The sequence below is a fragment of the Eumetopias jubatus genome, unplaced genomic scaffold (assembly GCF_037043125.1).
Source record: "Eumetopias jubatus isolate StellerSeaLion01/CBP00866 unplaced genomic scaffold, mEumJub1_p1.0 scaffold_6, whole genome shotgun sequence".
NCBI classification, from domain to species: domain Eukaryota; kingdom Metazoa; phylum Chordata; class Mammalia; order Carnivora; family Otariidae; genus Eumetopias; species Eumetopias jubatus.
The window spans coordinates 15493731-15518528 of NW_028274812.1; the positions used below are offsets into that span (position 1 = coordinate 15493731).

The 24798-nt window shown below is 41.8% G+C and overlaps 1 protein-coding gene across 2 annotated transcripts in view; it reads right to left on the reverse strand.

Moving 5' to 3' along the window:
* Positions 1 to 10786, reverse strand: part of ESR1 (estrogen receptor 1) — a 379111-nt gene extending 368325 nt beyond the window's left edge. The window contains exon 1 of one of the 2 annotated variants that reach the window (XM_028103407.2): positions 10744 to 10786. The gene's annotated coding sequence lies outside the window, so the exon portion shown is untranslated. Of the gene's footprint in view, positions 1 to 10333; positions 10563 to 10743 lie in introns of those variants that run through there. The other variant, XM_088023837.1, reaches the window with a different exon arrangement.
* Positions 10787 to 24798: the final 14012 nt, after the last annotated feature.

Consider the following 24798-nt stretch of genomic DNA (forward strand, 5'->3'; position numbering starts at 1 on the left):
GATTTATAGGGACCAATGGGCTGATAACTATATTTTAGGGCTAGAAAACATCTGCTCAGAGTAAGTAGCTTATGGTTTCCACATCAAATAAAAGGAAAAAAGCACCACACTGATCTAGGGTTTTGGTATGCTTTTTTTTTTTTAACCAAAAATAATGCAAATCCTATAATAGGGGACTTGTATGCTTTGCTAATATGTTCTACTAAAATCAAGGGGATACAGAAATTGCTTCATGAGGAAATGATAAAGTAAGTGAATACCAGGGTTTTCAATGGAAAATTCATAAGCATATGCTTGGAGTTGGGGGGGAGGACTAATTAAATATAATATTCAATTAATCTATAAAAGACAATTTTTCTCCATGTTAATCTACAGATTATATGGGCTTCCTCAACCACCTCAACCCAGTAATCCAAAATAGTGAAATGCAATTCCTGGAAATACTCAGAATTAAACATGCCATAGATAGTAACACAGATACAGAGAAATTTTGCACAAACATGCAACAACCTTGGTAATGAACTCATTTCTTCAACCCCAGTTCTAATTATATGAAGCAAGGAATTGGCTCTTATCCAGTGAATTTGAACTGTGGACACTGACCAAATTGTTTGACATTCTACCCCCATCCCTTCTATTTTCAGTCCACATTTTCCCTCCATGGTGACATTCTGGTTGTGTTTTATCTGGTTTTGGCTGTCTCTACTGCCCACTTCAGATAATTGCTCAACTCTCCACTTGGCTTCTTGCTGGGTAGGCTTGACCTAAGAAAATGGATGAAGAAAGAGCCAGCATTTTCCTTTGATCTCTTAGAACTCAGGATTCCATTATATAATCTACCATAAATCCTGGCAGTAGAGATTGACATCAACTTCCAAATTTGCCATAATATGACACTCCTAGTTGATTCATTATGTATTCTGACATTTCTTAATTCACATGAACTCAATACTTCAGTTGAGTAGAGAATATTTTTTCTTAGTTGCCTTCTCAATATTTTTACGGATTGCCTTGATTAATTTTTCTCTTCTGCAATGTAAGCCTCAGATGCCAAATGTTCTAACTGGCTAACTGCCTTTAAGGTTTAAGCTCACAGATGTTTCCCTGTGGCCACAGCAAATACTACTCCCCTGAGAATAAGTCTGATAAATAAAATTGGCAATAAATTTAGAACTAAAGGGTTGGATAAGAAAATCAAGTGCAGCCCTCATTAGCTCCACTTTTGTAAGTCTACAAACTTGTCTAATGTACTCAATCCTCAAATATCGATGGTAGTGGATTCTAAGAATCCCATCAACAAATTAAAGCCTTAAACAATCCAAAAATCTCCTTCTATTTAACAATATAAATCCCTTTCTCACTGAACATATTACCACGGTTGCTAACAAGTAGAAAATTGGCACATTTAAATCTCGTTTCTATTCCAAGTGCTGAGGGAGGAGTAAAATGGATAGAATCCAGATGGTGTGAAGAAAGTAAAGCAAGGGCCCTGCGTAGTCTGAATGTGAATAATTTGTGAATTGGTCTGAATGATTAATATTCAACATTAATATTGCTTAGGCAACATGAATGCCATAAGCAGGAAACCTTTGCTTTCTACTTTTTCCTTTCCTAGAAAACATTTTTCTATGAGTCTTTTCCTTCACAAAGTAGATTTGAAGTACCTCTTTGCTTGGTTTGTGAAGCCTCCATGACATGGAGGTATAAATAACAAACCAGTATGAACAATGTTCTTCACGCTGAATATTATGATATCATCTTCTCCCTGTATTTCTGGGCTTGAAATACAAAGCCCAGGCATTGCCCACCATGGAACATTCTCAGAAGTGTAGTATCATCACTTGAGATTTATTGTAACAAATTAAATTACCTAGTGTGCTTGGACTTTCCCCCCACCCCACACCCCAGTGAGTCTGCTTTTTTTTTTTTAATTGATGTCCTTGCCTTTTATTCCCCCCAGAAGAAAAGAAAAAGGAGGAAAATAGAAAACACAATCTGCTCCCTTCCCTCTAGCCTCAAAGCACTGGATTCAGCTCCCCCATTCCCATGAGCAGAAAGCAATTTAGGCAGCCACAAGAGACATCACTGTCTTCTTCTCCAACTCAAGTCCTAAATCAATGGAATGATGACATGTCTTTATTTTATTTTCAGCATAGATGCCTGTGGGTTTGACTGTTCTTATGATAGAATCTCAACTCATTCTAAATGGAGATTGCTGAAAGCAAGAAACATAGAATCATAAAATGGTCTGTGCACGAGGACCATACAGCTCCCCACATCCAATGCCTTCATTTAATTGGTGAGGAAATGGGGTCTCAGAATTGAAAGGCTGTTCAAACAAAGCTGGTAGCATCACACTTCCTGATTTCAAAATTTACTATGAAGCTACAGTAATCAAAACAGTAAGGTATTGGCCTAGACAGATGTATAGAACAATGGAACAGAGTAGAGAGCCCTAAATAAGTCCACACGTATACAGTCAATTGAGCTTCAACGGTGGTGTCGAGAATACACAGTGGGAAAAGAATAATCCCTTCAACAAATGGTGTTGAGAAAACTAGATGGCTCCATGTAAAAGAGCAAAATTTGATGTCATCTTACACCACACACCAAAAACAATTCCAAATGGATCAAAGACTTAAAGGTAAGACCTGAAACTATAAAATTCCTAGAAGAAAAAATAGAAGACAAGCTTCATGACATTGGACTTGGCAATGATTTCATGTATATGAGCAAAGGCACAGGCAATAGCAACAACAAAAAATAAAAATTAAAAACATAAGCAAGACTACACTAAACTGAAAAGCATCTGCACAGGAAAAAACAATCAACAGAATGAAAAGACAACCAGATAACCTACAGGGTGGGAGAAAATATTTGCATACTATCTATGTAATAAGGGGTTAATGTCCAAAACACATAAGGAACTCTACAACTCAATAACATAAAAACTAATAACCTGATTAAAAATGTGCTACGGACTCAATATTTTTCCAAAGAAGGCATACAAATGGCCATCTGGTATATAAAAAAAGTGCTCATCATCACTAATCATTAGAGAAATGCAAATCAAAACCACAGTGGGATATCACCTCATATCTGTCAGGATGGCTGTCACCAAAAAAACAAAAGACAAGTATTGGTGAGGATGTGAAGAAATTTGAATCCTTGCACACTGTGAGAATGCAAAATGCTGTAACCACTATGGAGGTTCTTCAAAAAATTAAAAATAGAACTATTAGGAGGTGCCTGGGTGGCTCAGTTAGTTAAGCAACCAACTCTTGTTTTCAGCTCAGGTCATGATCTCAGGATTGTGAGATGGAGCCCGGAGTCGGGCTCCGCACTGAGCATGGAGCCTGCTTAAGATTCTCTCTCTCCCTATCCCTCTGCCCCTCCCTGCCCCCCCCCCGGGCTCTATCTCTTTCTCTCTCTCTAAAAAAAAAAAAAAAAGATAATAATAATAATAATAATAATAAATAGAACTACCAGATGATCCAGCAGTCCCACCTCTGGATATATATCCAAAAGAACTAAAATCAGGATATGGAAGAGCTATTAGCACTCCCATGTTCCTTGCAACCCCATTCAAAATAGTCTGTTTAATGTGAAAACAACCTCAATGTCTACCAACAGATGAGCTGATCAAGAAAACGTGGTATATACACACAATGGAATACCAGGTAGCCTTAAAAAAGGACATTCTGCAGCAGGCAACACGTATGTACCTTAAGGACTATCACGCTAAGTGGAATAAGCCAGACACACAAAAGCAAGTATTGCATGATTCCACTTCTACAAAGTGTCTAAAATAGTCAAATGCCTAAAATCAAAGACTGACATGGTGGTTACCAAGGGTAGGGGGGAGGGGGGTTATTAAACAATAGATGTAAAGTTTCAGTTAAGTAAGATGAGTAAGCTCTAGAGATCTGCTGTACAACATTCGACCTAGAGTCAACACTAATGCATTGTACACTTAAAATTAGTTAAGAGGATAGATCCTATGTTAACAGTTCTTACCACAATAAACTTTTTAAAAAAGAATCGTTCAGGGCGCCTGGGTGGCTCAGTCTTTAAGTGTCTGCCTTCAGCTCGGGTCGTGGTCCCAGGGTCCTGGGATCGAGCCCCACACCGGGCTCCCTGCTCAGCGGGAAGCCTGCTTCTCCCTCTCCCCACTCCCCCTGCTTTTGTTCTCTCTCTCACTGTGTCTCTCTCTGTCAAATAAATACATTAAAAAAAAAGATTTGTTCAGTACCCAATATAAAGTACCAAAATAATACCTAGAAACAAATTATAATAATTTTAATCAAGTCTAATAGAAATATGAACAATTTTCTTCTAAATCTATATCTTGTCCAAATAAAATAATTTTGCTATAAAAGTATTCCAAGTTAATAGCATTTTACACATATATGAAGTGTGTTACTTTTCAAAGTTCTATCACTTAACCTTCATTGTATCACCAATAGGATCTTTGATAGGAGTTTGGTAGTTATCATACCCATTTTACAGTTGGGAAAACAGAGCACTGAGCTTGCAAGTTGTTTACTAAGGTCACTCAGCATATCGGTGGCAGAGTAATATATTTTAACCCCCAACCTTCTTTCTCCACTAGTCACTTTTGGAACAAAATCTTCCTTACAACCGTAAGCAATCATGATTTCAGAAAACACATCCAAAAAGATTGTTTAAACTGTATTACTCCTCTCTTGAGGTATTCCAATCACCTCCAAACTGATGTACGCACTCTTTGTCTGAAAACATCTACCTACATAATATTTCCCTAAGCTTAAGTTTGTATCTCATTCCAGCCTTACCCGAAAATCTTTAATAACTGCACTACCAAGTCCAAAGATGTGGCATTTACATCTCCATTCCTAGATCACCTCACACCACCTCCCGGCATACTTCTCACCTGTGTTCCTACAAGCTGCTGAATGATTCCCCAAAACCTTCTCCTCATGCCTTTGCTTATGCTCTTGCCTTTCCTTACATCTTTCTGCGTAAACAGTACCCATCCTGTAAGCTCCTGGGCAGATGTCTACATGAGACTTCCTATATGAAGCCATCCTTCACCACCCCTGCTCCCTGTCACTGCCCGCCCCCACCCACCTCAACCAGAAATAATTTCCCTTCTTTGTGCTTTCACACCTCGGTGCTTATCACTCTCAAAGCACTCGGCACGTTCTACTCTACTGCCTTACATTCTGGAACATTATGGTCTATAGCGCACCTTACACTTACGATGTAATAGTCCTATGTTGTATTATGTGTTACTGACCGTAACTGATAGTTAATGTCAAAGAACCTGTCAGGCTTCACTACACACAACAGTTGTGTCCCAAGCCCCTGGTAGATCCCAACATTTTCCGAGCCACAGGAGTGCAAGTCTGAATAAAAACCCCATGTTTGCCCTTGAGGCACTTTGGGTTTGTGTAGGAGCAGAAACTCTGGGACAGACCTTAGTAAACTGCAACAGGGCACTAAAATATTAACTCTTCCTTAAATAAAACAGGAAAAGAATTTTACAGACTGTGTCACGTTAAACTATACTGGATTCTGAGTAACCCTAATCTCTAAATATCTATTCGTGTAAACTCGACGCAAGTAGGATTTTCAAAAATCCAGATCAAAAATAAATGTATATCTGTATTGTCACATAGTTTTAAAGGGAAATATATTTAAAGAGATTATTACATGTAATGTGATTAACTTTATTAAATACCTTTCTGTACATGGTTTTAAGAAAATGAATCTTAACAAATGATTAGCTATAGTAAATAAAAATGAGAGTACAAAAGACTAATGTTTTCTGTGAGATAAACTCAAATTTTCTTTGGATTTCCTGGTGTCTTTATCAAAATTCTGAAAGGAAATACTCCAATGAGATCATTTCTAGGGACTTCAGAGGGAAGAAACATCTCAGAAATGCAGATTGCCTACTTGTGAAAGGGTTTTGTGGGCTTCCTCTGAACCATCCTAGGGGAAGAGGTAGGTTTAGAGGGGTCAGCTAGCTGCTGGCCATGTGATAAGAGAACAGTTTGATGAGATCTGAGGAAAAAGAGATGCCAAAGACCCAGTGGTAACATACTATCCCAGCAAAGGGAAGGAACGCTACACTTTTCACCTTCCCCAGAATTGTCATTTTGGTATGGCCTGTCTCTTCCCCCTTGTGATCGGCAGTAACCCACAAAGGGCCTGAGTATTGTCTTCCAGGCAGCAAGAAAGGGGCTGTGCCTCATTTGTATCCATTCTTAGTGGGAAACCCCAAAGAACTGAGAGTAAGAGACAGTGGTAAACAGGAGAGGGAAGTCAGATTAAGCTCGTGAAGGCTGGGGTTAGGAAAATGGAGCTCCAGACCAGTACAAATCCCTGTGGCTTTTAGAATAGAAAGGTTAGGACAGCTTCCAGCCACTTGTCTACTCAGAGAAGTCAGAGAGCACCGGGAAGACTCCAGGGAAGTCCCAAGAGGAGGATTACTCAGAGAAGTAAGGTGCTGGCTCTTGAAGTCACCCCCCCCTCCAAAACCCCACGCATCCCGCCTGCCATATTCACCAGCTTGGCCATCCATACTTCCACCGCTGTGCACACCCTCAGTTCCGTAGGACATATGTGACCTGTCTCTCATAGCATTTCATAGCACCCCACCAGAGCTACTCTCATTCACTTAGTGACAAGATTTTACATGTAACTAAGAATTTATATGTTCCATTTAAAAACATATTTTACAAAACTGAACTTTTTACAAAGCATTACTTAATCAAACCTCATCGATAGCCATAAAACTTCCATAAGTCAGATTCATTATTCTCCTTTTACAGACGAAGATACTGCAGCATGGAGGAGGCGTACTATTATCTCTTGCCAGCCCCAGATGCTCACCTCGCTTCTCCAAGGCAAGGGGCCCATGGACCAAAAACTCTAGAAAATAACATTGTATCAAGTAATGGCTGAGAGCATGGGTTTTTCAAAAGCTTATCTTCAAGTCTTAGGACTGTCACTTATAAAGCTGTCTAACGTTGGACACAATACCTAACTTGGCAAAGCCTGCATTTCCTCGTTTATAAACTTGGAATCATAATATTGTTTATCATCTGGCATTGTTGTAAGGATTAAATGCGATAATCCCTATAAAAAATATTACACAAAGTTAAGAGCTCCCTAAACCTCAGGTGCTAATATAATTGCTATTATTACGACCCCATGGGCACTAAGTTAGTTGTTACGGAGCTGCTGAGCAAGAGACCAACCCAAGTCTTGGGCATTACATTGAATTAGAAGTTAGCATACATGGGGCACCTGGGCAGCTCAGTGGGTTGAGTGTCCAACTCTTGGTTTTGGCTCAGGTCATGACCTCATGAGTCATGGGATCGAGTCCTGCGTTGAGTCCTGCATCAGGCCCGAGTGGGGCCCCATGCTCAGCACAGAGTGTGCTTGAGATTCTCTATTTCTGCCTCTCCCGCTGCTCATGCTTTCTCTCTTTCTCTCTCAAGTAAATAAATAAAATCTTTAAAAAAACAAAACAAGAGTTAGCATACAACTCTACATGTGAACAGACTCAGGCCTAGTCCAACAAGCAAGAAAAATGCTTCTTTTGATATCAAAACAAATGTGAAGCATTTGTAACAAGTTTTTACATACTTATCTCAGCAAGAATTTACCCATTTCGTTGCTCCTCTTCTCACAGAGGGATGTGGCCATCCTTACAGACACAAAGGCAAGGAAGGAAGAATGGAGGGAGGGATGTTGGAAGTGTCTGCGCTTCTCTTCCAATACCTTGTGCTCATCACGAAAGCAGTGGCATTTCTACAGGTGGTACACCCAGCTGGCTGGATTTATTGCCCCTTTTTTTTTTCAGATCAAGTTCCCAGTTACAACCAGATGGACACAAATTCCTAGCAGCTATGGTGCTGACCATGAGTTTGGTCATTCATTCCACCAACACTTATTACCAGGCAGGGTACTATGCTTGCAATAAAAATGACTTTGTTGGGGCACCAGGGTGGCTCAGTCAGTTAGGCTTCCCACTCTTGATTTCAGCTCAGGTCCTGATCCCAGGGTTGTGAGGTGGAGACCCTTGTCAGGCTCTGTGCTCCGCGGGGAGTCTGCTTCTCTCCCTCTCCCTCGGCCCCTCCCCCACTTCCTGCATGTGCACTCTCATGCTCTCTCTCATTCTCTCTCTCTCTCAGATAAATGAATAATTTTTTAAATGACTTTGTCATATTGAGTTTCTAACACCTGAAAAATACAAGCGGTTTACTGAGTGGCTTCACCTCACTTATTCCATACAATTATATCCAGTAGCTACCCTTATTTTCCTGACTTCACAGGTGAGGCATTTGAGACCAGGAATGAACCCTATAGGTTGGGGGCAGGGGCAGCGGGCAGAGCACACTATGGCTTGGACTCTGACATCTCCTGGAGATTTGAATTGAATTAATGTCTGCATCCTCACCAAAGAGTTACTGCTATGGAAGACCTAAGCAGAAGTATAAGCTTTCTAGCAAAATATTTTTATGGATGAATAGCCAGTGCAAGCCTCTTCATCCTCAAAAAGAGTCACATGCTTTCAGAGAGAAAAATTATGCTTCTTAGAAAGAGCCATAAAAGTCATTGATGTGCAAGATTTTGCTGTTGTCCAGTGGGAATGATCCAGAGGAAGTCTACTGAGATGCCACCCAGAAGGCAAACTCACCGTCATCATCATCACCATCACCAAAAGCCACATGTAAAGGACCTGCCTTTAAAAACAGCACTTTATTACACCTGCTGTAGGGAGCTTCACAGGGGATTAATTACGGAGAACAGCCCTGATGAGGTTGGGTGGGCAGGACCACATCTCAACCGACATCAATAAATATATGCTATGACTGTTTCACGATGTGGCTGGTCTACTCAGAGCTGGTCACTCTCATTCTTGGCTACTTTTCTTTGTAGCCAATCTGCTACCATGGAACAGAACTGTTCACTGTTCAAAGCAAACTGAAGCCCAACCACCCGGCCCTCAGCCCGAGAGGTTGCTCTGACCAACCGGGCTGGACAAATATAGACAAACACTCCAAGAACCCACAGATAACTATGCAAAAATGTTTAGCAGATACCCAGTATGAATATTTATATTGTATAGAGGTTTAAAGCCAGTGTTGGGGGCCAGGTGGAGGTAGCCAGCTCTAAATCCTAAACTGAATGAAAAGTCAGAGTTAATCTAAATGAAAGATCATTTTTTTTTTACTATTCTTGCAGCAAGTTCAAGACGCATGAGATTTATCCCTTTCCTTGAGTGTCAAGAGCAATAAAACAAAACAAATACTTGCAAGGGTCTAAGAAAAATACCCTGGTGGTAAATATGACCCTTCTATTTATAATCAAAATTATAGCCACACATGTCAAAGCCTAGCGGGCAGTCTTCATAAGCTAGTCACAAAATGGGAGCAAACATTTGCTTTTGAGAAATTAGGAAGGAATTATATAGAGCAGAAATGGGCTCTGAACCCTTGGTCTCAGAAGTTCCCATCCAATTTCATTTCTTTTGGCTCTCAGAGCTTTTTAAGATCAAATGCAAACACGTCTATCTCATAGTCATAATTTCACTCTCAACATTAACATATATCATATATAACATTTATATATATCACATTCAAAACCAGATGACTCCCCCAGCAACCTCGTGTGTGAGGAGTTGCTCTGCAAGCCTATTAGATCTGGCCCATAGAGCCAACAGAAATTTGGACAGGAATCAGTGGGATGATCCCAAGTCCTGATAAAGCCCAACCCTGATTAAAAAAAAAAAAAAGTCACATTGGCTTCGACGAGCATGTCCGAGAGAACAAAAGCTGGTTACCCTCTTGACAGAGCATGAAACTTACAACTCAACACACATTTCCTGAAACGTGTGGCATTCCTCTAACCAAAGTGAAAGTATCCTGCCCTGTCTTTTGTGACTGCCACATCATTATTCAAGTAGCACAGTGCCACATATGGGGGGGGGGGAGGTGGGCACTAACGTACACACCGTCCGGCTGCAGAAAACTGACCGCTAGTTTTTTTCACATGAGAGCAAACTGAGGCCGCAGGACTCAAAAAGAACTTGTCTAACTAAAATCACAGGGCAATTTAAAGACCGTCTGTCTCACTTTTGTATTACTAGACTGCATAGCTTTTCAGAAAACCGGACTGCCTTCGGGAAACAAATACTGGCTTGTTCAGACTACCTCGTTCAAACTCAACATAAGTTACGCCACCAAAGATTAAGCAAACAGGTAGTACGTTCATACTAGCCTGTGAACCGTCCAATTAATAACTTCTAACATTCCAACACATTTCGACAATACAGTACCTCCTAGCGAGGGCTGGATCCAACAAGCATACGTTATCTGAGGCAGGCAGACAGCCTGTCAGTGCTGTGCCGAGAAAAGGGTGGTTGTGTTGCCCTCTGACTCAGCTGAATATTATTCCAAAAGTGAGTTTCCACTTTGCACCAAGTTTAGATTCAACATTTTAACGTCGCCATAAGTGCTTGCCAGCAACTTTGCAAAATATCCCTGGAGCATTAAGAGAAAAATGAACATCTTTTAACATGAGAGGGAAGCTCTGAAGTTACATCATGCTGGTAAATAGTAGCACATAGAGCAAAAAGGAAAAACTTACGTTGAGAAAAAGAAATAGGAGTACCTACTTGAGGAGAAGAATGTCACTCAAAGACTGTTTTCTTATGGTTCAGAATGGGCAAGAGAAAGGAAGACTAACCTTCCGAACCCGTTAAGGAGCTTCTGAGCATGGAGACTGCATTTTCAGTTTTGGTGAAATCCGTTCTGAGGCAGGAGACAGGAGGCTGTTATGACCATGAAATTAGGAAATGCAGCAACTCAAAACTAAAGAACTAGCACCACCATTTGACTAGGAGTGGAAAATCTGCACAAAATAGAGGAGGGGGTGGCCTTGCTTTCTCCACACGAGGCCTGATTCTAACTTTCTTAGCCCTTCGGTCAGGACAGACGTTGAACAAGGGGTAAGTAATTTGTTAATCTGCCTGAAAATGTTTTATGTAACCCAGCTGATTTTCTCTTCACTGCTAATAAAGTTTGAAGTCTAGGCGGGCATGTCGAGTTGGAAAAAAAAAAATAAAGCATTCATTCAGCACATAAATTTTGCTAATCCAAAATTAGTTACAGTTAAGAGCAGGACTCAGGACATGTCTTCTGTGAGCGTTTCCGTAACTTTCTAGTTCAGCCATTGACTCAACAACCGGCTCTGCATTTCTTGTCACACTGATTAATTAGGTTCCTGACTTCGCTAACCTGCAGGCGCTTAACTTGGTTCCCTCCAACTCCTAGGCCATTCTTTCTGTTATCTGATCTTTCCATAAACTGTCTGCCATTTCCTGCAGCCAGTTAAGAGTTCATGCAGTTTTGTCTTATTTACACGGACATAAACATTCTGAAGTAGAAAATGGGCTGAGAAGTGATATTGAAATTAAGGAAATAATATTAAAAATGTTAATAGCTTACAAAGTCAGCTGTGTTTTACAGAGTATGTATTTTAAAAGATTGTTTTTTAACATATTGGATTTGTCTACTCTTCAAGACTTAGGAGAGGCTGGTTTTCTGGAAGTGAGAATGGTAGAGGAGAAGGTGAAGGAGTCTATCTTGCTACTGGGCTTTCTAGAATCTCTAAGTGCGAGTTGACATCTTTAGGACAGGAGATGCAGCTCTAAACAGTCTTAGGAAAGATTGAAAATCAAAATTTTCATAATCAACACTTTAAAACCTATTGAAATAAAGGATCTTAACTATCTTCCATCTTCCTTATACGTGTGAGTTAGCCCATAAAATAATTTGAATATGCAAATTTGTCTGAGATTAATTTCTGCAGAATACGTAGAAGAGGGCATATTTTAGCAAACATGTACAGTATTTAATTTTGGTTTAAGAAACAAAATTTCAACAAGATTCACTTACAGAAAGAACAATCACATATATTAATGCAATATTGGGGTTTTATTAGCTTTTTATTATTTTTATTATGGTTTCTGGCAAAAGATAAATTCTTTAATAAGATGTTTTGAACCGTTTAAACATCTTGGAAGTAAAATATTTTTGTCTAAACTAATTAAATCCTTCAATTAGTTTATTTGTCAGAATGAACTATGCTTTTCAAACACCATTTAGCTACCTGTTAAAATCCTTTGTACATATCAATACAGAAAAGAAAATCACTTAGAGCAACAGTTCTCAATATAGAACATCTGTTGGATTCTGAACTGAAGGTTACAGATTAGTTTCTTTTCATTAGAAAATATAAATGTATAACATAAAATTCCTATAAAATTTACATTAGATTAGTTATCCTTAAAAGACCATTGTTGACATTCGTTTGCATTCCAATACGTGCTTTCTCAATGGGGGGAGAGTAATAATAATAGCAAATGTCTTCCGGATGAAAACTAGAAGTCAGATACTGTTTTAAGCAAATTTACAACAAACCAGTGAGGTAAGTACTACTGCAACCCCATTTTACAGAGGAGGAAACCATGGGATGCCAAAATTAAGCATCTGTACCAAGATATTATAGCTGAAATCAAAGTTCAAACTCAGGACATAAGCACCCAAGTTTTGTTGTTGTTGTTGTTGTTGTTAAGATTTTATTTATTTATTTGACAGAGAGACACAGCGAGAGAAGGAACACAAGGAGGGGGAATGAGAGAGGGAAAGCAGGCTTACCTCCGAGCAGGGAGCCCGATGCGGGGCTCGGTCCCAGGACCCTGGGATCATGACCTGAGTTGAAGGCAGACGCTTAACGACTGAGCCACCCAGGCACCCAGCACCCAAGTTTTTAACACCCCACTGCAGAATCAAAACCACACTAGGGAACACACATGTTTTCTATGTATCACAGGGAGAAAATGTGAAGAGGTTATCAGTGGATGGCTAAGAAAAATTTCTATAGATTGATATAGAAATATTATTATGAATCATCTTAAAGTTTATCATTCTATTGAACTCCCTAAAAAATTAAAACGTAGGCTCAGACTAACATTGTTTTAAAATATTCTGTGCTTTCTTATAGGAAAAAAATCTCTTTTGAGGAAAATTTTCTAATTAAATTGTATTCACTGTTATTAGATTAGACTGAATAATGGGGGGGAGAAGAAAAGAACAATTTAAGTAAAGCTTTATAATGTTATTCTAGAAATCTTTCTAGGTTCCAACCTTTTTTTAATACATTCTCTCATTCCAGAAGTAGCCACTAACAGCCTGGTTTCCACAAGCAAAGCAAAGCAGAAAACTGATCCAGCAAAATCCTGTTATGACCCAGGTGATTTGGATTAAAATAAAAATCAGGTTTTTTATTTGGAGTGTGTGTTTTTGTCTAACACTCCAGATGTCAGTGGACTCAACTGGGACTCAGTTACATAGCTAATGGCCCATATTCTTCACTTGTCCTCATTAGCAAAGATTTTTCTATTGGGCACTGCTTTAAACACTATCTGGATTCCATCACACTATACAAGCAGCTCTGAGCTTCCGGTTTTCCTTATGAAGAGCAACCAAAATTGAAATTCTGCTTGCCTTGAGATACCAGTCAGAACCTGAGCATCCACTTACTCATCTTTCTAAGGGAAATTGCCCAGCCCCTCCCCTGTCCTGTTTCTGAGACAACCAAGTCACATCCCAATGACCCTCAGACCCCACTTCAGATCACAGCTAATTGGACGAGGGATAGGAAACTAACCAAGACAGACAGTGACCAAAGCCATGAACTAATGTGAAAAGATGAACTTGACCAATCACATTCTAGCTCTCCGGAGTATGAATTCTGAAAACCTAGACTGAACTAGTGAGGCACACAGGCGAGAAGGATGTCTTGGGGTAGACCGGAGACCATAGTAAGCAAAGGCTCTTTCGCAAGTCAAGTTATGCAGGCAAAGAGAAACCCAGTGAGCCAAAGTGAACAAATAGGGGCCCTGAGCCCCTGAGCACATGGCAGCGTCCAGCTACGGCTGCACTGGCCGCTATGCTGGTGGGGTCGTGGACGGCACACAGATTCTCCGCTAACCCTTATTACCAGATATCCAGGGGAGTCTCTGTTCCTTCCCCTCAAGAGTATAACTAAAACACTCATCCTGGGTCACAGCTGCTAGTTTTTGTAGCAGAAGGCACAAAATCCAGCAGTCCTATTTGCAATGTACAGGTCCTGGATATTTGAAAACAGAGTCCTCATATGACCAATGCCTGACGACTCTTTCTACTGTCATTTGCTCAACATTGATGCCCTGTAGTTGAAGTTCATGGGGATAAAGATAGTCTCTCTCAAAAAAAAAAAAAAAAAAAAAAAAAAAGACTATCTTTGTTCAGGTAACAAGGTCAGGCAGAAGAAACTTATGCAAAATTATCAACAAACTCAATTAAACTTCATCTTTAGAAAGCCTTTTAAAACTTGCCTTCATGGAAAAATAAAATAAGATAAAAACAGAGAGGGAGGCAAACGGTAAGAGACTCTTAATCATAGGAAACAAACTGAGGGTTGCTGGAGGGGAGGGGGTGGGGAAGGTGGGGTAGCTGGGTGCTGCGCATTAAGGAGGGCACCTCATGTAATGAGCACTGGGTGCTATATCCAACTTATGAATCACTAAATTCTACCCCTGAAACCAATAATGATGAATATAAATTTAAAATGTTCTCAAAAAACCTGCCTTCAAAAATCACATGCTTCTTCTTTATATACAAAAAGATATATATAAAGCCTCAAACATCCCATGTGAAGAAATAGTTGTTGAAAAAATTCTACTAGGAGAATAAAAGGGCTTTCATATTTATCAAGGTGACAAAAGAAATAACATCTGAAGAATGCAATGATTTCAAATGGAAAAGCTATTCCCTCTGCTGACCCTTCTTACTCCCCCAAAACCCTGCCCCTTGGGTTTTCCTTCTCCCCAAATACCAGTTTCTAACTACCACCTGACCACATCAGTCTCAGTAGCCAGACAGATCCACAAATTCACATACTCAACCTCAGAAAGAAGCAGTCTCAGCTAGGATTCAGAGAGGGGTAGCCCTTCCAATACTTTATTTTCATCAACTACTGTAATGTACTTCTAAGGAGAAAAGAGAACTCCACAGATTTCATCCAAGCTCAAGGAGCCAGTGCCAGAGAAAAACGATTTTTAAGTACGGCACAGAATTCGTCACTAAGTTCATTAGCTGTGCAACGAGCACAAACACCTGAAACATAGCAAAAGGGGAGGTTGCCATTAAAGGCTGACGAAAGATGCTGTAAGACATCAAGCACAAAGGGAAGCCTTGATGCCTAAACCAGATGACAATTAGGGGTGAGGAGTACTCCCCACCTGAGGATCCAGCCAGCCCCCTTAGTGGCAAATGGGTCCTGCTCTCCGATGGCCACCGGCAGCAACACCCTTGACCAACCTTGGTTGCTTCCTCAGGCCTGCAGTGATGCTCAGCACCTGTGGCAAGTACCATAGCATCTGTTCAATCACCAGGCACTACAGGAAGGAAGGTTTTTCAAAGGACTGCAGATTGTAGAACAGTCGAGGGAGATCAGGGTGAGAAAAATATTACGTCGTTATTGTTTTCTTCCTATTTTTGCCCTGGGCTGGCTTATTCTAGGGAACTGTGGATTGCAATAACTTCAGACTCAACCTCCAAAATATCCCCAGCCTCCATCCCTTCTATTTCCTTCTCCAGAGCACTACTCAAGCCTTCCTCAGCTCTCAGCTGGACCGGGCAGTGGTGTCCAGACTTGTCTGACTGCCTTCAGCCTCTCCCATTTCCAACTCATTGAACGCATCTTCACCAGGTTACTCTCCTGACTAATCAACATCATCGTGTCACTACAAGACCAAATGTCGTACAAACCACTCACTATCTCCCTGTTAATCTGGTCCCGGCCCATTTCCCCAGCCTTGAGGTCTGATCCTGCAGCCTCCTTCCCTACGTCCAGTATCCTGCCTTTGGTCTCTGACTCTTCCCTATCTGGATCAGTTATGATCCTACCACTTCTTCCAGGTTCATCTCAAAGATCACCTTCTTCATGCAGCCCTTCGTGATTGCTCAACATCACCCTGTTCTCACCCACCTGAGTCCCCACAGCACATTGCTTGCACCGCTCCCTTCTGACAAGCCCTTAGGAAGCATCTCCTCCTGCCAGACAAGGATGAATAGACATGACCTTGAAGAGCTTGTAACTAGGAAGGGAGATAGACACTTCAGATGACTTGTAGGACACCCCGGTAACTGATGCATCAGCACTGAAACATACTTTTGCTGAACACTTGAGAACACTCTCAGGGGAATGGCAAATTCAGTCTGGCCCCCAGTTATGTATGTATCTCCTACACCTCCTACCTCCAGTCTACTGCAGTTGATTGGGAATGGGTCTAACCCAATGGCAGTAATTCACACAGTGTCGGGCACACAGATTTTTTTTTTCATTCAAACAAATTTCAACTTGAATAGAAGGAACAGAAAGGCCTGTTCATCTCCAATCCACATCCCTCTGTCATCTACCTTCACCTTGCCCTCTAAGCAGTAGAACCGCAGGACTTGACCATTTACAGGGGCACTGAGCAGCCCCAATCCCCAAGTACATCCCTGTCTGGGTTTGGAAAAGCTTCCTCTACAGTGTCAAAATCTATACTGGAAACTGTTTTTCCCCAAGCCCCAATATCTTCACAGTCCTTGAAATGGGACAAGAAGTGAAAAATAAAACATAGGAAACAAGGAACAAAAATAGATAATTACATTAGAGACAGGACATTTAAATTGCACAGTTTGAGCATTAAGTTAAATGGGAAGATAATAGCATATAAAAAGCAAGCATGTGGGGTGCCTGTGTGGCTCAGTCGCTAAGCATCTGCCTTCGGCTCAGGTCGTGATCCCAGGGTCCTGGGATCAAGCCCTGCATTGGGCTCCCTGCTCCACGGGAGGCCTGCTTCTCCCTCTCCCATTCCCCCTGCTTGTGTTCCCTCTCTCACTGTGTCTCTCTCTGTCAAATAAATAAATAAAATCTTAAAAAAAAAAAAAGCAAGCATGTGGATCACTAGGTCACCATAAGTGTAAAATGTGCTTAAAATAGATAATAATAAGAGTACAATTTTGTGCCATCACTTGGGCAATGTGTTTAACATCATTTTCCTTATAAATAAATTTTGGTTGATTACTGTACATCTACATTTCACTTTCATAAAATCATTTTAGCCTTTACTGGTTTACTTATTCCACTCTCTAAAACAAAGATCCACATGGATGCTTCCAGGGGCTTTTGGAAACCCCTGAAATCATATCCAATCTTTTGAATACATGAACACATCTGCATTTTTCTGAGAACAGTCTACAAACTTCATCTGATTCTTTAAGAAGCCTAAGCGAGATTACGAACTACTAAAGGGGGCACCTGGGTGGCTCAGTGGGTTAAGCGTCTGCCTTCAGCTCAGGTCATGATCTCCAGGTCCTGGGATCCAGCCCCATGTCGGGCTCCCTGCTAAGCAGGGAATCTGCTTCTCTCTCTCTCTCTCTCCCTCTGCTCCTTCCCCCTGCTCTTTCTCTCTCTCTCTCAAATAAATAAATAAAATCTTAAAAAAAAAACTGCAAAAGAATGGGCTTAACATTGTAAATGGAATGTTTAATATGCTACCACATATACTATTGTTTCTTTGACATTGTAACACTGCCTAAATGATTACTTTTCCTTTTCAAAATTAGCACCTTTGGGGCGCCTCAGTGGCTCAGTCAGTTAAGCCTCTGCCTTTGGCTCAGGTCATGGTCCCAGGGTCCTGGGATCGAGTCCCGCATCAGGCTCCCTGCTCAGCCGGGAGTCTTCTTCTCCCTCTCGCTCTGCCCCTCCCCCTGCTCATGCTCTCTCTCTCAAATAAATAAATTCTTTTTTTTTTAAATTAGCACCTTTTACCAAATTAATAAAGTTTTGCAATTTGCACTTTTCTTCTACAATAACTTGGGATAGTCATTTTCTCATTTTGGAACATTTTACTTGTAAAACTCCAAAGGGATCCCAATTTCCAAAACTTAAGTTCTATTCAATAATTTCCAACTGCGATATGAAGCAGCTCCTGGACTTCAGAATGAGTAACACACGGACTTCGTGCCAAAGAGATCCAACCCTTTCTCTTCATCGTCATGAACGCTTAGTCTTTCAGGAAACGAAAGAGATGGACCAGTGTATTAAATGCGTTTTCGACTTAACGGTATTTTCAACTTAGCATGGGTTCCTTGAGACCTAACCCCATTGTGGGTAGAGGAAGATCTGTACCAAGTTATCAAGCAAACAGTTGCCCTGTAAAGGCTGTGTTGGGCTGTGTTTGATATGGCTGTGTTTATAACTCTGGGGTTTTTAAACCGCCCGTTCTGGGTGCCTTTTGCGGGGTTTCTACCCTCGGGAGACGTGTGCAAGGAGCAACAGTAGATTTCCAGCTGGGAGCGGCCCAAGCGCGGCTCCAGCATCTCGAGGTGAGCCACCTTCCGGTGGCTGCCACAGTGGGTCCTTGTTGAGACATTTAAAAGTTGTTCTGGCAGAATCCACAGTCCCAGAAGGATCCCTGAGGCAAGACCTGGCCCGAGCCAGCAGCGAGCTGCAGGCCACCATTAAACCAACAAAAGCAGCCAGATCCCTCAGAAGCGCTTACACAGAGGAAGCAGCCTATCCTAAGAGTTTATGTCCTATTTATTCAGGCAGAGAAAGGATATTCATTTCAACCAGCAAGGGAAATGTTAGGTTATGTAATACTGGGGATGAAGAGAATGAGGCTGGCTTTTTTTTTTTTTTCTTTTTCCTGGAGAAAAGTGTTGTGAAATAGTCTAAGGACAACCTCCAGTTTCCAGAGTCACTCTTGCCCCCAGAAGCTTCTGTGAGCCCTGGGCTCTGGGGTTATGGTTAGAGCTGGGGAAACCACATGAGAAATGGCAGGCACTAGACCCTTCCCCATCTAGCACTGCCCCCTCCCCCATGAGAGTCCATGGAAGCCACCAGGAGAATTGGCCACACACACTGTTCATCACTCATTTCAGAACAATGACATTCTGATTATCCTGAAGCACACTTCCCACCTTCTCAAGAACGCAACCTTAGAATCATTTTTTATGTGCCTGCTGCGCAGAGCCAATTGAAGTATAACTAGGAGTTATTAAAATGGATGCTCAAATCGCTCGGCATCGGGGAAATCCAAATCAAAACCTCAATGAGATATCACCTCACACCCGTCAGAATGGCTAAAATTAACAAGTCAGGAAATGACAGATGTTGGTGAGGATGCGGAGAGAGGGGAACCCTCCTACACTGTTGGTGGGAATGCAAGCTGGTGCAACCCCTCTGGAAAACAGTATGGAGGTTCCTCAAACAGTTGAAAATAGAACTACCATACGATCCAGCAATTGCACTACTGGGTATTTACCCCAAAGATATAAATGGAGGGATCCAAAGGGGTATGTGCACCCCAATGTTTATACCAGCAATGTCCGCAATAGCCAAACTGTGGAAAGAGCCAAGATGTCCATCAACAGATGAATGGATAAAGAAGATGTGGTATATATACACAATGGACTATTATGCCATCAAAAGGAATGAGATCTTGCCATTTGCAACGACATGGATGGAACTGGAGGGTGTTATGCTGAGCAAAATAAGTCAATCAGAGAAAGACATGTATCATATGACCTCACTGATATGAGGAATTCTTAATCTCAGGAAACAAACTGAGGGTTGCTGGAGTGGTGGGGCGTGGGAGGAATGGGGTGGCTGGGTGATAGACATTGGGGAGGGTGTGTGCTATGGTGAGCGCTGTGAATTGTGCAAGACTCTTGAATCACAGATCTGTACCTCTGAAACAAATAATGCAATATATGTTAAGGAAAAAAAAAAAGAAGAAGATAGCAGGAGGGGAAGAATGAAGGGGGGGAATCGGAGGGGGAGACGAACCATGAGAGACGATGGACTCTGAAAAACAAACTGAGGGTTCTAGAGGGGAGGGGGTGGGGGGATGGGTTAGCCTGGTGATGGGTATTAAAGAGGGCATGCTCTGCGTGGAGCACTGGGTGTTATGCACAAACAATGAATCATGGAACACTACATCAAAAACTAATGATGTAATGTATGGTGATTAACATAATAATAAAAAAAGAAGTTTATGGAGAGAAAAAAAAATGGATGTTCAAGCAGGACCGGGGTTGACCAATATATCAAAATTTCAGATGAGCAACTGGTGAGGGCAAGGGGTGTTTGTTTAAGGGAGAAGTAAGAGCATGAGCACAAGTAAGGTCTCAACCAGGGGATGGGTGCAGAGAGGTGGGGGCAGAGGGAGCCTGAGCGCTGTGAGTGAAGGCTCCAGTCGAAGACCCCAACTGGCTGACTGAGCAGGGACAAGGAAGTGACCAGCAACCGGCTCAGGCAGTTGGCAAAGCTCCAGGTGGGCAGGACAAGTGACAAGGTGGTGTAATAGAGCTATGGAGCCTCAGGTTCTCCCAGGAATGGGAAGTCCTCCTTCAGGGAGACGAGGGTGTAAGGCCAAGACTGGGTCACAGACGAGCAAGGCAAACTCAGTCACTTGGACAGGAGTCTAGAGATTATCTAGGACACCAGCTCTTTTTTTAATCCAAGAACTATTTACTGAGTACCAGCAATGGGCCAGGTATTGTTGTAGGTGTTGGGGACATAGCAGTAAACAAAAGAGACAAAAATCCCTGACCTCATGAAGTTTATACTCTAGCAGAGAAACTGAAGGGATAAAGGATAAGCAATAAATAAAATACAGAGAGAAGGTCAAATGGTGACAAGTACTGAGATGAAATAAAGCAGGGAATGGGGACAAGTACAAGGGCAAGAGCGGAACTTTAAAGTAGGGCGATCAGACGAGGTGACCCGAGAACAAGACACTGAACAAACACCTGAAGACAGTGAGGAGACAAGCAGTTTTCTGGGGGAAGAGCATTCTGGACATACAACAGCCCCCAGTAGCAGCAGGTGCAAAGACAGGAGTGTCCCGCGCACATTTGGGAACAGGGAGGAAGTGAGCGTGGCTGAACAGAGGCTTTGGGAAACGAGAAGGAGAAGAGGAGGAAAGGCAGAGCTTCAAGTTGTGTAGGACCTCGTAGGCCATCCAACGGGGGATAGACCTTTACTCTGAGTACAGTGGATAACTACTGGGGGTTTCGAGCAGGACGGACATAACCTGATTTCTGTTCTAGAAGGCTCACTACAACTGATCAGTACAGACTGGAGTGTGGGTAGGGAGGTGGGAGAGGCAGGGATCAATTAGGAAGCCACTTCCACAATCCAGGTGAGAACCAATGGTGCTCGAACCAGGAGTAACATTCTCAGTGTATTTGAGAGGTTGAGCCAACATATTTGCTGATATAGTTGGTGTCCCAGGAGTGAGAGAAAGAATGGAGGCCAGACTGAGTCTCTGGCTTTGGCGTCCAGAACCCTGGTATGGAGCTATCATTTGCTTAAGATAGGAAGACCCCAGCTGGCGCAGGTCTGGGGGAAGAGAGAGTTCCAGAGTCCAGTTTTAGACATGTTAAGTTTGAGATGCCAATCTAGAGAGCCAAATGAATTTGGCGAGCGGGCAACTGAAAGCAATAGAAAGGGTCTGTATGGAAATATAAATTTGGGGGTCATCGGTATACAGATGCCATTTAAAACTTCGGTGCCTGTGACTTCAGGTTGGTGACACTGAACACCAGCCCCACTTTCCTTCTGCTCAGCATCTTAGGGTCCCTGCCCTCCCTATTGTCAGGTTGCCTATTTTGTCCCTATTATCTGGCTTTGCCCAGGTTTGCTTTCCCTGCTCCTGGCTCTTACCTCCTTCTACCCCAAACACATTTACCTTTTCTGAGTCGTATTCTCTCAGACCACCCTTCTTTGGATATAACTGTGTAACAGATATAAATTAAATTAATGGGTATAATTCAGATGTCTGTAAATTGCCCTTTCCATGCTGAGATGAGTTCTTTTGAATAGGGGACGTTTAGGCCATGTCAAAGGAAGGAAGCAGATCACATTTGGGACATGCGGCACCTTTTGAATGGCCTGGGGGAAGACCACTGGCTCCAAGGCTGAGGGCATGGCCTTTAAGATACAAAATAGACAGGTAATCCACATTCAAAAAGTACTCTTTCCACATTTGGATCAGGCCCTTTGAAAAAAGTATGTATTTCCATTACAATTTAAATAAAGGCAACCAGTATTATTTCATACCATTTCATTTAGCATTTTCACAGTATTGTAAATGCTCCAGAAGTCCAACTGAAGAAAAGCTTATTTTATTTTATTTTATTTTGACAGTCAGAAAGAACCAGAGAGCATGGGAGCAGTGCCAGAAGACAAGGCCTGTTCGAAGCTGGATAAAATCCACAAGTGTGTGTGGGCCCAGACCGGTATCTGGTATGAGGCTAAGACCTCTGGCCTGGAGACACTTCTAGGAAGAGTTTTCCTATTGGTTGTCAGTAGGTCTCAATCCTGGCTGTCAACTGAGGAGTCTTTACAAATGACTTGTGCCTAAACCACACCCTCAGACATTCTGATTTCGGTGGAGAGACCCGAGCATCAGCTAAAAAAAAAAAAAAAAAAAAATCTCCAGGTGATTCTAATGAGTGGTGAGAATCCCTGAGTTGGACAGATCTGTCCTCTCCGTTTCCATAAATCTGTCCCCTTCAAGCCCATTCATGTACCTCACACACATAGAATCCAACCAGACCATGACACAGCCAGTTCTTCATAATACCATTTCCACATGCTTACTCTTGCTTCTTTCATTACATTTGCTTTAACATTTTTCACTAATTTCTTTACAGGTTTAACATGGTTCAGAATACCTCTTAAGACAATGTGTCAATGTTCATTTGTGAAAAAAATAATAACTCCCAAGAAACAGTTGTAGCATCTGAGAAAAGAAAACCAAAACAATACAATATCCTAAATTTACACCAAGATCTCCTCCCTTTGGAAACTCTGCTGCAGAAATTACTGTGTGCACCTGTTCTCAGAGTGATTCTATTATTGACAATGTGGGCAAAGAAGTAAAGAAAATACACACACACACACACACACACACAAAACCATGCTCATTTCAAGCCACCAAGAAACACAGGCCAAAAGAAAGATAATATCAATCAACCTTTGCCAAGTGGAAAAGAACAAAGCCAGCAGGGACTGAAGTTCTATATCCAGCTTCTAATAATTCAAAAGATTTACAAACAATGCGACAGAACAATGCAAAATGAGTCAATACTACTGGGCGTGTGTTTACTCTAGAAAGAAAAACTGGACACCCTGAACTTCATTAATAAAATGTTCTGTGTTTGCACAGTTACCCTCACTCATAGAACCATTGCCCTGTCAGTAACAGTCTCTAGTCTTACCTTAGAGAACTTGTTGAAACATTGTCAGCGCCTTGGTTTCCATGTTACAAGGAGGGAGCTAAAGACAGGGAACGGTTAACCTCTCTGATGCCCAAAACATTTCCATTTTCTCAAGAAAGTCGGGGGCTATCGTTTTATGTCTACAGCCTAACCCAAATGTTCCTTGCTTTTCAAGAATGGTCTTCTATTCTCCCTTTGTCTTTCTCCATGCTCTGTTCCATTTCCAAATTGTCTCCCATAATTCAAACTGTGTTATAATTAGCTCTAAGGGGCTCTAGAAAAGGCTTTTGACTGCTAGGATTTTGGTGACTATCTGTGTCTTGAGATAAGCAGCCATCTGCTAGGACTTGGTAATGTTCTTTACTGGATAACAGTTTCTCTAGTGAGGCAGCTTACTTGTGTGGTAAAAAGTAGATGGAGAGAGGACAGATAAGGGATCACCAGAATGCCTTCCCACGAGGAATGCTAACTGCACTGTGTGAGAACGGCAAGTCAGGGGAGGGAATGGTGCCCATGTGCTGGCTCTGTTAATTAGCACCATTTGAAGATCATTATGACAAGACCACACAGGGAGAGCATGATGTTTCAAGTGGAGTAGACCATTAAGTAAACAGGAGTACTGAATTGCATTTCCTGGGTGGTTGTGAAAAATCTTCTAAAAGATGGACAGGAGGATGCTGAGGGCTTTAGTTCTTTGGAGGAACCAGAAGGAAGAGCCCAAGCCAAACTTCACCACCACATCCTGATTACTACCAGATTGTCCCAGGCTTTCTCAATTCATTTCAGTACTTGTTAATAAAACAAGAACTTTAATTACAGTCTCAGCTCAAGAAGATATGGAGCTAACACCTCCCATATCCCTATCCAGTAGGAACCACTGCCCTTGGAAGACCAAATAGGACCAAGTAGGAACCTGGCCACTGTTCTGGGAAGGCATGGGAAGAAATGCTAGGGATGCAGGCTGTCTTCCTCCTAGTACCTCCTGTCTACCCACCCACACTGGCCTTCCTGTTTCTCCTGCTCAGTTTGCTTTTGCCACCCAGCCCTTGGACTTTTATCAGTCCTGCTTCAATCCTTGCTTCCCTTGAATTCTGATCTTTGTGATATTTCTAACACTCTCTTCTCACAGATACAAAGTCTCAAAACCTTGACTCTACTTCCTAACTCATTGCCACCTTCACCTGTGCCCTGGGATCCTAAGGGATGTGCAGCCCTGGCCTTTGGTGGACCTCAGCCAGCTCTCTGCTGCCCCCACCTGGTCCACGAAGCATCTACAGATGGTAATCTGACAAACTGGCCCTTAAATCCAACGCAGCTTCACCTAATTTCAGGCAACAACTTGAATTTTGTTAATTTTGTTTCACTGTAGCCTGACTTAATGATGGGTCCAAAAAAATTCTTCATTTTTAACAGC